The sequence below is a fragment of the Mobula hypostoma genome, chromosome 6 (genome assembly GCF_963921235.1).
Source record: "Mobula hypostoma chromosome 6, sMobHyp1.1, whole genome shotgun sequence".
Taxonomy (NCBI): Eukaryota; Metazoa; Chordata; class Chondrichthyes; order Myliobatiformes; family Myliobatidae; genus Mobula; species Mobula hypostoma.
In genome coordinates, this window is record NC_086102.1 from 155,261,417 (window position 1) to 155,278,059 (window position 16,643).

General features: G+C 38.2%; 1 long non-coding RNA gene across 1 annotated transcript in view; it reads left to right on the forward strand.

Moving 5' to 3' along the window:
• The window catches only part of LOC134347694 (uncharacterized), a 79,969-nt gene that overhangs the window by 16,487 nt on the left and 46,839 nt on the right, over nucleotides 1-16,643 (forward strand). Inside the window, exon 3 of the long non-coding RNA XR_010018233.1 lies at nucleotides 13,190-13,311. This is a non-coding gene — a long non-coding RNA (uncharacterized LOC134347694). The remainder of the gene's footprint in view (nucleotides 1-13,189; nucleotides 13,312-16,643) is intronic.

A 16,643-nucleotide genomic window follows, 5' to 3' on the forward strand; every position in this document is an offset into this window, starting at 1 on the left:
CTATGAAGAAGCCTTCACTGACTTCTTTACTGCCATTGACAGGGTCATAAATCTATTGGTATGTATCATGGTTTGCATAGCATTGTGGAGTAAAAGTAAGATGGAGTTGAACCTCTCTAGGCATCCAAAATTGAGGAGATGTTCCATAGTCCCTTCTAAAATCTGAAATAGGATCAAAGGGAGATTGAAGAAGGTCAGCTACTGCTCCCTTCAGTTCTCCTGGAATTGTTACGTGATAAAGATCACGCTTAATATTCTTCCAGATGAACAGATTTCCACACCCTGATTCAACAATCTGGATACTCAGCTACTGGAGGAGAATCCTAACAATGGTTTTCCCTATGACAGGCAACGGGAAGAACTCGCTATGGTTACCACAGTTGTCCCATTTAAGATAGCCATGATCACAGCATCTCTAGGCTCCCTGGTCTGTCCTTTTCTTCCCAGAATTAGATGTTAAGACAAAAGATCTCTGACTGAAGCTCTTCAACACTCTGCTTTTTGATTTCAGTGGAAATAATGTCAGCTCTCAAACAGTAAAGCATATAAACTATTTGATTAACAGCAAAGCTGAAAGTGAAATTATATCTTACAATATCAACAGTTTGCATTCATTGATGGGTGTAAGAAACAAAGTGTTTGATAAGGGTGGAGTCGGATTGCAATGGCCATAGAATCAGAGAAGATTTAGAAGGAAGAACTTCCAGCAGATGGAGATTAAACAATTGACAGTAATGCTGTGATTCTTGAGGTGAAAGGAGAGAGTATGCAGGATTAAGAAGAATAAAGAGTTCTGAGTCGTTGACAGGGTGGAAGTAGTTATAGGGGTCGAGCAAATACAAGAACAAGAATATTAAATTCCAAGCCCGTGGCCACCAAGTTACAACATGGGTAAACAAGACAAGTGCTTGGAGTTACAACTGAGCGAATAAAACACTTTGTAGGTTTTCGGTTTTAGGTGAGTTGAAGGTGATGTGGCAAGGAGATTGGGATCCATCCAGATGAATATTGGAATGGTCGTTCCTGGAGCTGATGAATTGTACAGCACAGATGGCATGGCCACTGCGTTCATGCCATCCTACGTTCCCTTTTATACTATATCTCAACTGGCATTCATCAAGGACTACATATTGGATTAACAGTCTGACAACAAAAAAAGGCAACAGGTAGAGTGGATCAGCTTGTGTGTGAAAGCTGATCCGACACTACTGTAACACACACACACACACAAAATGCTGGAGGAATTCAGCAGGCCAGGCAGCACCTAGGAAAAGACCCTACTGCATATCTTCAGGTGACATTGATAACTGCAGCCTAATTTACAAGAATGAGGAAATCCCTTACCATCTGATCCCATACTGAGATACAAATAGAACAATTTATTGGACAAATTTAGTCACACACAACAAATAATAATTGTTAAGATATTCCTTCAGTAGCAACTTAGAATAATGTTATTATTGCAGACAATATGTTAATACACGAAGCCACCACCTGTCAGTATTTCTGTTGCAATTTAATGTGACAGAAAAATAAGAGTATCTTTAATCAGTTACAGGCACATCTTTAAACATAAATCTTCATTTTCATTTGAAGCTTTCCAGCAAACGGAAACCCATAATAAGGCTCCATCTTTTCCAAAAGAGTGTGTCATTTTCTAAAACAAATGTTAACATGAGAACCGAAAAGCAATTGAACAAATTTGCGGAGGCCCAGTGATCTGTACCTTAAAAATGGTTAGAGTGTAAGGCACCAATTTTGTCAAGTTGACAAAAAATTAGTACAAGTTTAAGAAAGCATTGCTCTAAGTTTACCAGAAAGCTAATACTTGAGCTGAGAGAAACTAGATGTCTTTTACACAGGGATTGTTGGGTGCCTGGAACACCTGGGATGGTGGAGGAGGCTGTGGAAGAAGGGTGAGCAAAAGGCTTACATTTTTCTATTTGAACATTGCAACACAAATGAATGTTTGTAACCTAATGTCCTAAGCTTAGACTTGCAGTTTGGTGGGCATTTGATTACTAATTTAATTACTTCAGCACAACGTTGAAGCCCAAAAGGCTTATTCCTGTGCTGTACTGTTCTATGTTCAATGCTCCAACTTGCAGGGAGTATAAAGGAGAATGAGTGACTCATGTGTTTGTATTTGCCTCGAACATTCAGCAAAGGTATTGTTGCATAAACCTAGGCTTTGAGGAGATTGGGAGTGATATATCAGCACTGTCATTTAATGACCAGAAATCATACAGAATGAATAAGTGGGTCTATTTTAATTTTGTAAACATGAGGAATTCTGCAGATGCTGGAAATTCAAGCAACACTGACGAAGGGTCTCGGCTCGAAATGTCGACCGTACCTCTTCCTAGAGATGCTGCCTGGCCTGCTGCGTTCACCAGCAACTTTGATGTGTGTTGCTTGCTATTTTAATTTGATAGATTGGATTCAACAAGGATCATAGCTCGGTTATCACTTATTCATAATCATTATAAATGACCTAGGTAAAGAGACAGAGTATCCAATATTGCTGATGATACAAAGTAAACTGAAAATAGTTTTTTATAATACAGAATGCAGAATTTATTTTGGAGTTACACTTACAGAGGGTGAAAGGAGGAGAGATTCATAAATTGTCATTATTTATCAACAGTCACATATAATCTATATTCTATTTGTTCAAAGATACATAATTTCAGGAAATTTCTTTTGAATACTTTTGGCTCGTAAGGTGCAAACAAATATCGATTATAATTTCTCCTGAGCAGATGGATAATGAAACAGAAAACATAGGCCACCTCCGAAGTTTAGACACTCTGACTCTTTGGAATGTGATAGCTGGTGCTATCAGGCCTGCCCGGCTAATCAATTGGCAGCCATGTTTTGGCACCAGGACTTTAATATTTAAAGAGCACCTGAACTGAGGTTTAGTGCTCAATTGTCAGCTCTACTTGGATTATTGTCTAGCATCTAGTTTAGTACCCCGTTCTCATTTCGGTCTCGTATCATGTCTCGATTCTGGTCCCAGATAATCCAGCATGAGACCTTGACCTAGGTCTCTTGTCACACAAAGAGGCTCCTCAGCTTGTGAACATAAATCAGGTTTTATGAAAATTCTCCCATGCAATCTTGCACCTAATGAAATAACAATATTAATAATATGTTTCATGATATTCATTATTGACTGGATACTGTGTCATTACTTTAATTTTGAGTAGCATTCAGGTGATAATTCAATGAAATATATGAATGCAAGTGTATGTAGAATAACACAATCACATGATATGGGGAGCTATAGAAAGTCAATATTTATGATTTATAGAGAAATTGGCTTGTGGATAGTCATCAGGAATGACATCCTTTATAACCCTAGGACTGCCTGTTGAAGAAAAATCATGCTAGAGACCAGCCTTCAAGTTGTGATTTCTTTATTCAGCATGATATCATGGAGACCCTGCAGAAATGTGCAAGGCTCTGAGTTACAGCACAATTTATATTTATATAAAGTACTTATTTATACTGATGAACAGGCAAACATTGGCATGCAAGTGAATCTGTCGTACAAGCAGATATACGTAACCTGGAGCAAATAAGTACATCCTTGGCACAGGATACTTTCAATCGTAGAACAGACATGTGTCTAAATCGTGAGTGCACGTTCCTTGTTTTCAGCCATCTACACTCGATGCTGCATCCTGATTATGAAAAACTGTGTGCAGGTCTAAGCTTAGGACATTGGGTTACAAACTTCAAATAGAAAAATGCAAGTTAGCTACTTAGTTCATTAACCCTTTTGCTGACCTTTTTCCACACTGCCTGTAATGACAAAAATAATGAAGGAAGATGAGACAGTGTTTTATTTTGTACCTGTATTTTTTAGAAGCTTTATCTTGATATATTGATATTATAACTTGTTGAGGTGAAAATAAATATACCTCATTTTCTTCATCTATTATTTGATTTTAATACAGGATCTATTCCGTACTTATTCTTGTATCAGCAAGATCACACAGCTAATTGATTTTCCTGAGTTTTGAGTCTGAAATAATAAATCAGTTTCAAGACAATAAACAAAGCAAAAAGATGTGAATTTAGAATGCTTATTTTATTAAATTGTGCCAGTATTTTCATTTTGCAGTTCCACAAAATTGTAATGACCATCAAGCTGTTCGATAACAGCTTTTCTTTAAATTACTGCTCATGCTGAACGTCCTCATATTCATAACAAAAGCTCATTCTGAAAAAAAATGTACCGCATTTAATGCAACACACACAATGCACTTAATGTCACTTTTCCTCATGAAAAAGATCATGACATGAATTCTACATTGCAGTTCACAAAGTCCATATTGCTTCAAAACAAAGTCAGAACTGTGCCAGTAAAGTAATGGTTAAAATATCCACTTATCAGTTATAAGTGAGGTATAGGTCAGGTACCAGCTTATCTTTAATGTTTCTCATTTTAGCTTTTGATGTTTGAAATCATTAGCTAATGATATTCAAATTCTTACAGTTGCCATTGCATATTTTTATCTTATCACCTTTTCCTGAAGGTCTACCACTATCATAAAAATCCATTATTACTAAATCTTTGTAAACTGCACAACCATCTCCAGTCTCTCTTTTCCTTTGTAAAGCCATTGAATTTTTTCCCCAAAAATCCCTCTCTGCCTTTAATAAGAATAAAAAATGTATAAATCATATATTTAGCAAGAACTATCTCTCAGAAAAAAATAGCTAAGGTTTCAACTCGATCATCTTTCATAGGAAATAGGAAAAGTGAAAAATGAACATCTTTTAAGCTGCAGAGAAGAAGGAAGGATAGACAAAGGAAATTGAGAGGAATAGTGACTGATTGACATTGATGATGTTAGTACTGGCTGACAGAGAGTGCTGAATATTTGTTAATTCCAGCCAATCTATCTGGAGATTTACAAATTAACTGAGAGAACAGAGAATTAAGTAGCCCTTGAAATATGAGATGAACAACACAGTGACTATTGGACATCGGAAACAGAAAAGAAAGCAGAAAATACCCATCAGGTTGGCTAAGTTAGTGATCACATCAGAACTGACCCATCCTTACAAAGTTTGGAAGAGCTCTTTATCTGAAGTTATCCGAAGTCCAGATGGCCATAGTTTGTCCAAATGAGACGCCGTTCCTTGAGCTTACATTGGAGTTTGATGGAACATCATGCCAAACCTTGGAGAAGTCAGAGAGTTAAATGAAAGTCCAGAGTCACCCTCGTGTTTGAAATGAGGTGTTATGCAAAGCTGTCGGCCAATTTGCATATGGTTTCCATTATATCGAAGAGATCGCATTGTGAGAAACAGCTTAATTATAATAATCTGGAAGAAATGTAAAAATCAATCATTCTAAGGAAGGGCTTCCTTAGTCTCTGGATGGTAGGAAGGGCAAAGGTGAAAAAGCAACTCTTGTTTCTTCTATGGTTTTGTGAGATCTTTAACATATTACTTCTGCAGTCTGTGGTACCCACCTGCTTCTTTTTTTTTAATTTTATTTTTATTTGGATAAGGAATTCACAATTATCATGTACTTTTTTCACACATATAACCTTTTCCATTTTTTTATATGTATAAAACTACAATTATTTATACATTCTTAAGTACACATTGAGATGATATAAAAGGAAAATAAACATTTAAATAGATAATTATGTACTGTGGTAAATCTAACCTATTAGGCTAAGTAATGAAATTAGTTGTTAAGAAAAATGGTAATAATAGTTTCCATACAACCCTTCCGGACCATTTCCACTGATCCAAAATGTTGCATACAAGCCTATATACCAACCATTGTAGGTGTTTATATCCCAATTTGTTCGTGCTTGTTCCTGCCCGCAGACATAATTATCCAATCCCTATGTACTTATTTACTTAATTTTTTCATTTTTTTTTAATCCCTTTCCCAAATCTTTCCCTTTACTTGTGTTAATTCTCTATTTTCCAAAAAAAAACAAACATTTAGACTAGGGGTGCTTATGTTAGCAATATTACTGTGTTGATGAGAAGAGCAATATAAATCATGAGGAGAGTCATCTAAAGTCTGCTCGCATTGGGGTTATATATTCAATCCATTTATTCCAGATTTGATAAAATGTTTCTTTTTGAGTTCTCAGGGAGTAAGTCAACTTTTCCATTTTAAATATTTCCAAGATAATTTCGTACCAATCTTCTAATGTAGGTGGTATTGGATTTAGCCATTTTCTAGTGATTGATTTCTTACTTGCCGCTAAGAGGGCCTGCAGCAACTTTATATGGTACCCACCTGCTTCAAGCAGGCTTCAATTATACCAGTGCCCAAGAAGAGTGTGGTGAGCTGTCTCAATGACTATCACGACTGTCACCCAGTTGCACTTACATCTATGGTGATAAAGTGTTTTGAGAGGCTGGTGATGAAACATATTGGCCCCTGCCTGAGAGGCAACATGGATCTGCTCCAATCTGCCTTCCAGAGTAATAGGTCCACAGCAGATGCCATCTTATTGGCTTTTAATTCAACCCTGGAATATCTGGACAGCAAAGTTGCATACATAAAGCTGCTCTTTATCAACTACAGCTCAGCATTCAATACCACCATCCCCTCAAAACTAATTAATATGTTCCAAGACCTTGGCCTCAATACCTCCTGCAATCGGATCCTAGATTTGCTAACTTATAGACCCCAGTTAGTTTGGATTGGCAACAACATCTCCTCCACAATCTCCATCAGCACAGGTGCACCACAAGGCTGTGTGCTTAGGCCCCTGTTATACTTGCTTTACATTTATGACTGTGTGGATAAGCACATCTCCAATGCCATCTTCAAGTTTGCTGATGACGCCACTGATGTAGGCTGAATTAAAGATGGTGATGAATCACATACAGGAGGGAGTTTGAAAATCTGGCTGAGTGGTGTTGTCTCACTCAATGTCATCAAGACCAAGGAGCTGATTATAGACTTCAGGAGAGGGAAACTAGAGGTCCATGAGCCAGTCCTCATCAGAGTATCAGAGGTGGAAAGGGTTAGCAACTTTAAATTCTTAGGTGTTACTATTTCAGCGGACTTGTCCTGGACCTAACACATGTGCAGTTATGAAGAAAGCATGGAAATGCCTCTACTTCCTTAGGAATTTGCGGAGATTTGGCATGACATCTAAAACATCAACAGACTTCTACAGATGTGCAATAGAGAGTATATTGTCTGGCTGCATCGCAGCCTGGTATGGAAACACCAATGCCTTTGAATGGAATATCCTGTGAAAAGTAGTGGATTTTGCCCCGTCCACCCTGGGTAAATCCCTCCCAGTCAGTGAGCATATCTGCATGAAACTCTGTCATAGGAAAGCAGCATCACCATCAGGGATCCCAACCACCAGGACATGCTCTCTTTAGGCTGCTGCCATCAGAAAGAAAGTACAAGAGTCCCAGGACTCACACCACCAGGTTCAGGAACAGTAACTACCACTCAACCATTAGGCCCATGAACATAAGGGGACAACTTCACTAAGCTTCAGTTGCCCGATCATTGAATGATGACACAACCAATATACTCACTTTCAAGGACTCTTCATCTCATGATCTCGATACCTTTTGCTATTTATTTACATTTGTATTTTCACAGTTTGTCGTCTTCTGCACTGTGGTTGAATGCTTTAGTTGGGTGATCTTTCATTGACTCTGTTATAGTTACTATTCTATAGATTTGTTGACCATACTCGCAGAAAAATGAATCTCAGGAGTATATATGGTGACGTATGTATATTTTGTTAATAACATTCACCTTGAATTTTGAACTTTGAATATGCCACAAGTAAGTTTTTGGTGGAAGTGGATGAGAGGACCAGGGAGTCACAGTGTAAATCATTCACTTGCGATTCTGCATGGAGAGAAAATGGTATGTCTTAAACTGGCATCTCGTTGAGGTGATGGAAATTAAGGAGGGTGGAGGATAATCCACTGAATATGGTGAGGATGAATGGCGGACGACAGGAACCCCATCTTAAACACAAGAGAGTACCACATACAGAATGCTGGAGGAAGTCAGCCAGTGCTCATTATTTAATTTAATTTTTGAATGTACTATATGCTTCTATTTCTAATTCATATTTTATAGCTATATATTACAAAGTACTGCTGCAGCAAAACAACAAATTTCATGACCTATGCCAGTGATGTAAAAACTGATTCCGGTTCTGAAGTCAGGCAGCATCTATGGAAAGGAATAAATACCCATGGAAAGGAACCCCATCCTTGTCCTGGCTGGAAGGAAAGAAAATGACAGCTGAAGTACAAGAAATATAATATAGTCAGTGAGGGCTTAGCTAACCAGAGGTGATGCAAAACCATCTGGAAATGGTCACTTTATTGTTTCACTGAGACATAAAAAGATATTCAATTGTATATCATGAGGAAAATAACACGACACTACTCATTTTCTAGCAAGAGAGCTCCAATACTTCACAGCACAGAATGAGGCCATTCAGTCTAAAATTAAATTAGAGCCTCTTTTGCTCATGGCTCCCTAGCCAGACAAAATAATTGCTGTCACGTTAAAACCATTAATTAAGCTGCCATTAATCTTAACCCTTTACCTGCTGTTGCATCTTTCAACATTCTTTTGATGCTATAACATTTTCCCAGTGGAAATGCTTATATGCCTCAATATTCCTGTTTGGGCAAATTATGTTGGTGCTAGAATGTGTGATGACACCTGCAGGCTGCCCTCAGCATACCCTTGGGGTTGTTGGTTGTTAATACAAACAATATACTGTATTTAACTGTATGTCATTTTCTGTACAAGAGTGTAAGGAGAATGAAATCATTGTTACTTTGGATCATGAGAGGTTGTGTGTGATATGCACTTCCAGGAGTTTGAACCTGCTTGCGGCTTCCACTGCTGTGCCACCGATGTAAAGAGGAGCGTGAGTGATGCATGAGTTCTTCTGAAGTCGATAACAATCTCTTTCGTCTTGTTGACATTAAGGATTAGGTTACTTGCCTTGCTCCAGGCCTCACGCTCTTTCACCTCCTCTCTGTAGGCCACTTCATTGCTGTTGGCGATGAGACCATGACTGCTGTGTCATTGGCGAATTTAACCAAGTGATTGCTCGAGTGTTTGGCTGTGCAGTCACGTGTGAACAGAGGGAACAGCAGTGGGCTCAGTGCACAGTCCTGGGAAACACCTGTGTTGAGATGACAGAGAGGGAGGAGCTGTTGTGCAACCTGACTGTCTGAGGTCTGTTCGATGTACATGTGGTAGGTAAATAAATCTGAATCTGGATCTGGAATAAACCTTAATGAATTACTAATTCATTAAAAATCTTTTGGATCTGTAAAACCAGTGACCTTTCCGTAAAATATTTTACATTATAAAATTGATCAACTACTAAATACCATTCAAACAGCCATCTCTTTCAAGTCACCATGTTACTCAATGATTTCTTGTTTTACCTGATGAGGTGTGAGGTCTAACATGATTGAGAGAGTAACCTTTCCGACATTAATACATTGGCCATAGGAAATCCATTGGTTGATCTTTAAACCTGGCATTCATTTAATGTGTTTTAAATGTTCCAGATTACAGAGTTAAACTAAATCATTAGTGAAGTTACCTTTGAAAATGATAGCAGCAGCTACTATGCTAAGAAATCAAGCTATTTTCATAAATAATGTTTGTACATTCCATCCATACTTACAAGGTAGATCTACTTTGCATTTTGCTGCATGAGCAGGATGCTTCATATGTATAATTTATGAAATTTATAGGACTTGAAAAGAGGCAGTTTCAAATAATTATAGCTTATCTACGTTCATCTACATCTGTGCCGACATAGTAGTAGTAGTAGCAGTATGTTCAGAAAATAGAATTATATGTTAATTGCATAGGTAATAAGTCTTTTGATCCAATTTCTACCCGTAAGTCATAAAGGGCAATGGAAATGTTAATAGCATCATCACAAAGGACAAGTTTAAGCAAAAATGCAAATGGTCCACTTTCAATATATTCTTAACCTACTTAGAAAGATGTTATATTTGGAGCATGGAAACTCGTTTTTTTCTGAATAAAAGAAACAAAGTAAATTAAATCAGAAAATGCATACAGCAATTACCAACAGCATGCTCAATTTTGCAGCAATATAGTGTTATATATATGTCATTTATTAGCGGAGTGATGATTAGCTGTAAAATTAGTTGCATTGACCATTATATGAGGCTCATTGCAATTTATTTTAGTAAGCCACACTTGATAGCAGAATCTGGAGCTTTATTTCTGTTATTTAGCATCAGTTTACAACTTTTTGTAAATAAAACTAGTCAATTTGAAATTTTATTTTAAATCCATAATATTTACCTTCATTTGATAATTAATATTGCTGAATTCACAACAAATCTAAATGACTGTTTTAACAGACAGAGAATATTTGTACCATATTTGGAGTCATGTTTCATGTCTTTTTACAAACTTGCACTCCGTGATCCTGGCCAGTTCAATTTTTATCCAAAAGCTTCAAACTTTGAGCCAATTTCAACAGATTTTATAATGCAAAAGTAATCACAATTTTATGCTGGTATAAGATATTTTACTGAATAAGTAAAATCAGCAGAAACTTCTATAATATGTATCAGTCAAATCTTAACTATGATCTTCCAAAGAAGCGAATACCAGTCTTGCAATATCCAGCCTTATCATCACTTCCTAGAATTGTGCTTCTGTGGCACAGTCTCCATTAGCTTTTCTGACCTTTCATCTGTGAATCAGCTATGTGTGTGCTTTTTTTGACAAGAAATAATATATTCTAGACTCATTACTATTCATTTTGACAAGAAATAATATATTCTAGACTCATTACTATTCATTTTCACAAGAAATAATACTCATCTAACCTTTATTGTCTTGAAAAAATAAACATACTTAGAGAAAAGCCGCATTCCTTTTTGTAGATCTTCTGTGATTTTAAACCACACCTTACAAATGCCTTCACGGTTATCTGAAGTTTGGTTTAATATTACAAATCCATATTCTTTTTTATGCTTGTACTGTGTGTGTGAGATTAAAACAGACAGAAATCTGCTGTGATATTCATCCTTCTACTCGAATGAACTGATTTGTCTTTTACCTTTCCCTTTTGGCAGCAACTCTCTGGTGACTGTCAGGAAACAGTGAGTTCCAGTATCCCTCCTTTTCCAAGCCTGAGACATAGCGGTTTCAGCTTCTGCCTGAATAATTGCAGGAAATTAAGAAAGATGGAAATTCATTCCTCGAAGGGGTTTGAAAGATAGCCCGGGCACACCTATCTCAGAGCTAACTACTTACATGGTGATGAATGGGAGGAAACTACGTGCATCAAGCAGTTTGTTATAATTGATGGGATTAAAGCAGCCTACGTTGTCATTTCCTAAACTTGGTTGATGCACACACTCCCAGGATGCACCTTCCTCAGATAGTTCCTTTCCATGGGGTGTGGCACTAGCCTGCTTTGGTTCTTACCATAAATGAGAGCAGAAAACAGAGGAAAGAAGTGCCTCATTTTATTGAGGTAACCATATAGTGGTGTTTTTCTTTTACATTCAAAATAGCATCAAGTAAGAAAGTGAAATACTGGCTAGAGAAGGGCAGAACTTCTGATGAGGAAATTGTTTTGACAACTTTTTTGCATTCCACTGGGGGAGACATGGAACGGGCATTAGTGCATGCAGTGGTGAGTAAACAACGAATCAGCAGTAGGTGCATAGACCAACACTGGCTGAGAGGAAAGAATTTTCAATTTTTTAAAGGAAGAGTTTTTTTTTTACACAGAGAGTGATGATACTTAGAAGTCGCTGACAAAAATGAAGTTGGTGGAATTAGATAGATTATCCCCCTTTCGGATAGTTAGATTGTCACTTGAATAGGTGATGCTTTGAGGGATAAGGATGCAGAGGAGGTGTTGGGACTGATCAAAACTTGGCCACATCAAGGCCTTAACTGTGAAATACCTCCAGGAAAGAATGAGCCCAGGAGAATCCAAGGGAATCTCACTCTTCTGACATGATGTTTCATATTTCTTCAACACAAAGATAACAATAAAAGATGAGCTTCACTCAACTTCACTAGCTCCCATCACTAAACTGTTCCCACGGCCTATGGACTCACTTTCAAGGACTAATCATCTCATGCTCCCGATATTTATTGCTTATTTATTATTACTATGATTTCTTTTCTTTTTTTTCATTTTGTATTTGCACAATTTGTTGCTTTTTTTATTCCACATTGGTTGTTTATCTGTCCTGTTGGGAGTGGTCTTTCACTGATGCTGTTGTGTTTCTTGTATTTACTGTGATTATCCACAAGAAAATGAATCTCGCGGTTGTATATGATGACACATATGTACTTTAATAATAAAATTACTTTGAAATTTGAACCTTAACTCCAGTTTCAACTGCTGTAATCACTTTTTCTTTAATATTACCATTTGGAATATGGTCAAAGTAAATTTATAGAATAGCATAGTTATAATGGCAGCACATCCCAACCAGTAGAACTCCTTTGAATATTCACTATTGGTGTCTGTTCTAATAACCTAAACTCCAGACACCCAAAATATACCCCTTTGTCAGTGTTGAAGGATGGTACCATGAATATCCCACCAACCAGATGGTTAAGTGACAAAACAGATCTGTCCTGAGCTGTCACAAACAAGAGAAAATCTGCAGATGCTGGAAATCCAAGCAACATGTAATCAATGCGGAACGAACTCAGCAGGTCAGGCAGCATTTTGTGTGTGTTACTGTCCTGAACTGTACCTCAAGTAACAGGGATACATTTTTAGCTAATAGAAGGAATATTTCTCTACTGTCTTCCCCCTTTTTCCAATGGGACAGAATCATAGTGTCCCATTAACATATGTGCAGGGTTTTATTTCCTGAAGATTGGTGCTCATTTTAGTTAATCCATAATTATGCTGTCTGTACTATCATAACTCCAGAATGATCTGAACAGCAGGCAAATTAGGTGGTCTTGGATATTTAGTCATAGATTCATAGAGCAATAGAACATGGCTACAGGCCCTTCAGCCCATTGAGTCCATGGGCTTCCAACCAGTTAGTCCCAGATTCCTGCGTACAGCCTTTATCCCAATAAGTCCCACTCGCTCCCTGTACTTATCCAAGTGAATCTTAGATGATACATGCTTTCTTTTCATTATTACATCAGGGAGGAGGTACAGAAGCCTGAAGACTCACAGTCAACATTTTAGGAACAGCTTCTTCCCTTCTGCTATCTGATTTCTGAATGAGCCATCAACCTATGAACACTACATTGCTGTTCCTCTTTTTGTGAGTATTTATTTATTTATAATGTAACTTACAGTAATAGTTTATGTCTTGCTCTGCACTGCTGCTACAAAACAACACATTCCATGACAGGTCATGACAATAAACCCAATTCTTATGCTGAATTGTTCGCGCCTCAACCACTTGTTCTGGCAGCTTGTTTCAAGTCCTTCCGTGTGAAACAGTCGCTCCTCAGCTCTTTCTTTCCCTTTCTTCCTGGTTTTAGGGGCAGAGGCCTGTTGAGCTCAAAGGCCCGTTTCTGTATTGTGCAACCCTATGATTCTATTACTTTTAAAATTTGAGGTGGAGTCAGAGGAAGGAAGAGAAGAAATCTCCTGATTTGCTCATATACATGCCCAAAGGCCGCTGCCAGCACAACATTAGCCTTTAACCATTTGTCTTTTCATCATGGCCACCCTAGAGAGCCACATCAACTGGGTAGCTGACCCACAGATGATCCACTTGAAAAAACAGTCTCCTTTGTGAAATAAAGTTCAGTTGATTCAGCTGCATGATATTGGGTGCCATCCACTACCTAGCCATAAACATGCAGGTTCTTCTCCAGAATGTATAAAGAGCTTGTAACCCTGTCAAACTGAAGACAGATGGATTTCAGAGACAAAAACTTGATGATAAGATCGTTTCTTAGGGCAAGAAATCTGAGCAATGTGTGATCAACACCCTTTTCTACACTTGTTATCAGCTATGAGCTATCAGAAACTTGGAGTGATTTTCATCTTCTTCCCCCATGTGGATGTTTACTAGGATACACATTTAAGTTCAGTGCCTGGTCCTGGGATCGGAACAGTTCTTAGTGTCAGCCCATGGGAAGTATTAACAAAGATTAAACCTCGAGGTAGATTTCAGCTTCACCACATGAACGGTAAATTTAATTCTCAGGTTTGTCTGCCCTCTGCACATCCTGAAACTGTTGGCGTGCCTGCAGTCCAATCACACAGACACAGACTGGAAGCCCAAACAGAGTTTAGATTCCATTTGAACTTTAATGGCAATGTGCAAGTATCTGGTTTAGTCTCAGAATTGCTGAAGTACTTCATAGTTTGGAAGCAAGGAAATACTGCAAGGCCATTGCAAGCCCATGTATCTACATTTCCAGGCCAAATTCAAGGAGGCTCAGGATGCACCTGTTGAAAATAATGTAGAGAAAAGACTAAATTACTTTGTCACCTCCGTGCTTCATTTCGAAGGACTAAGTCTCAGAATCCATCTGGAACACACTTTGTTTTATAATATGGTACAAATGGATGCAGATGCTAGAACCTGAAGCAACAAAGAACCTGCAGGAGGAACACTGCAGGTCATTCAACATCTGTAGGCAGAAATGAATTGCCAAAATTTTGTGTCCAGACCTACAGCTGGACATTTTAACAGATTCACATTGATAACGTAGATCATTTATGCATGATTCGATAAATAAACAAAAAAAAAATCCCTTGTTAAATAAAAGACACAAAGTGCTGGAGGAATTCAGCAGGCCAGGTAGCATCTATGGAAAAGAGTAAGCGGTCGATGTTTCATCAGTACTGGAAAAAAACATGAGAAGTCAGAGTAAAAAGGTGGGGGGAGGGGAGGAAGAAGTACAAAGTGGTGGTGAAAGGTGAAACTGGGAGAGGGGGAGGGGTGAACTAAAGAGCTGGGAAATTGATTGGTGAAAGAGATAAAGGGCGGGAGATGGGTAGAATCTGATAGGAAAGTGCAGAAGAGCAGAGAAGAAAAGAGAAGGGGGAGGAGCACCAGACGGAGGTGACGAGCAGATAAGGAGATAAGGTAAGAGAGCAAAATGGGAAAGGGGATTGGTGGGGGGGGGGTCTATTACCGGAAGTTTGAGAAATCGATGTTTATGCTATCAGGTTGGAGGCTACACAGGCAGAATATAAGGTGTTGCTCCTCCAACCTCAGCATGGTCACTTTGCAACAGTAGAGGAGGCCATGGATTGACATCTGTGTCACTTGGGTTTCCAGCAGCAGCAGATTTTATCGTCCTTGTTAAATAGTTTATTCCAATACGTTAGGTTGGGGAAGAAGCTCTGAGTGGTGTGTTAAATCTCTTAAGATTTAAGCATGTTAAGTGACCTGATAGAGATGTACAAGATGATGGGAGGCATTGATCGTGTGGATGGCCAGAGTCTTTCTCCCAGGGCTGAAATAGCTAACAAGAGGGGGCATAGTTTTAAGGTGCTTGGAAGTAGGTACAAGAGGAACGTCAGAGGTAAGAGAGTGGTGGGTGCATGGAAAGGGGTAGAGACGGATACAATAGGTTCTGTTAAGGACACTCTTAGATAGGTACATGGAGCTTAGAAAAATAGAGGGCTATGTGGTAGGGAAATTCTAGGCAGCTTCTAGAGTAGCTGGTTGGCACAACATTGTGGGCTGAGGGGCCTGTATTGTGCTGTAGATTTTCTATGCATCAATGTTTCTACAAACATTTGCAAGATCAAATATTAGTAGGTGTTTTTCTTTGCACAGGAGAATGAAGATCTGGAACAGACTTTCAGCTCATCTGGCGAATGCTAAGTTACTGTATTCCTTCAATATAGATTTGCATTTGGTTCTGCCAATTTTGATGAATGAATGAATAAAAATTCCCTTTATTTTGTCGCCCAAACTGTTTTGGAGAGATTAATCTAGTTTTTTCACCTTTTCCTGGATATAATTTGTTTTCAGGTAGTGTGACTTACAAGGCTTCTTAATTATATGAGGCATGGTTAGAATCCAAGAATCATTACTTCACACAATCACGTCCCATCAGGACATCCTAACACAATTTACGGTAGCTAAAACAATTAAGGTGTTTTCTTTGGTGTAACTTTTATACTGTGTGTTGTTTATGTAATGTCGTTGGCTGCATGTGGGCTTTGGTCATTTGCTTACTTAAGATTGCTGACAGTGTTAATAGCCTTCTTGATTGCAGATGAAGCTTTTGTTCAGGATCTCCGAACATTTGATGCTGGGAACAATGCCTGGGCTATTTTCTCTCACTAATGCTGTCAGAAGTCTCTGCCTTATTTCAGACTGATGGCTAATACCATCATAGTCATACTATTGCACTCAGAACCTTTGAAAGCCAGGCTTTTAGTGTCTGCAGAAAAATTCAAATTGATGTTTTTAAATTGACTCAAAGAATAAAGTAAATGCCTGGCAAGCAATTTTATCTGATTGTTATGTCAGTTCATTATATACATATGAATGACAGACTAACGTGTGAATGTTCTTTGCTAGAATTTGTGCCATGAGAACATTAGGGTGCATTGGAGCTTGGCTCAGAAATAATCAATCATATTGGCAAAACCATTACATGGCCTAACTGAATGGCC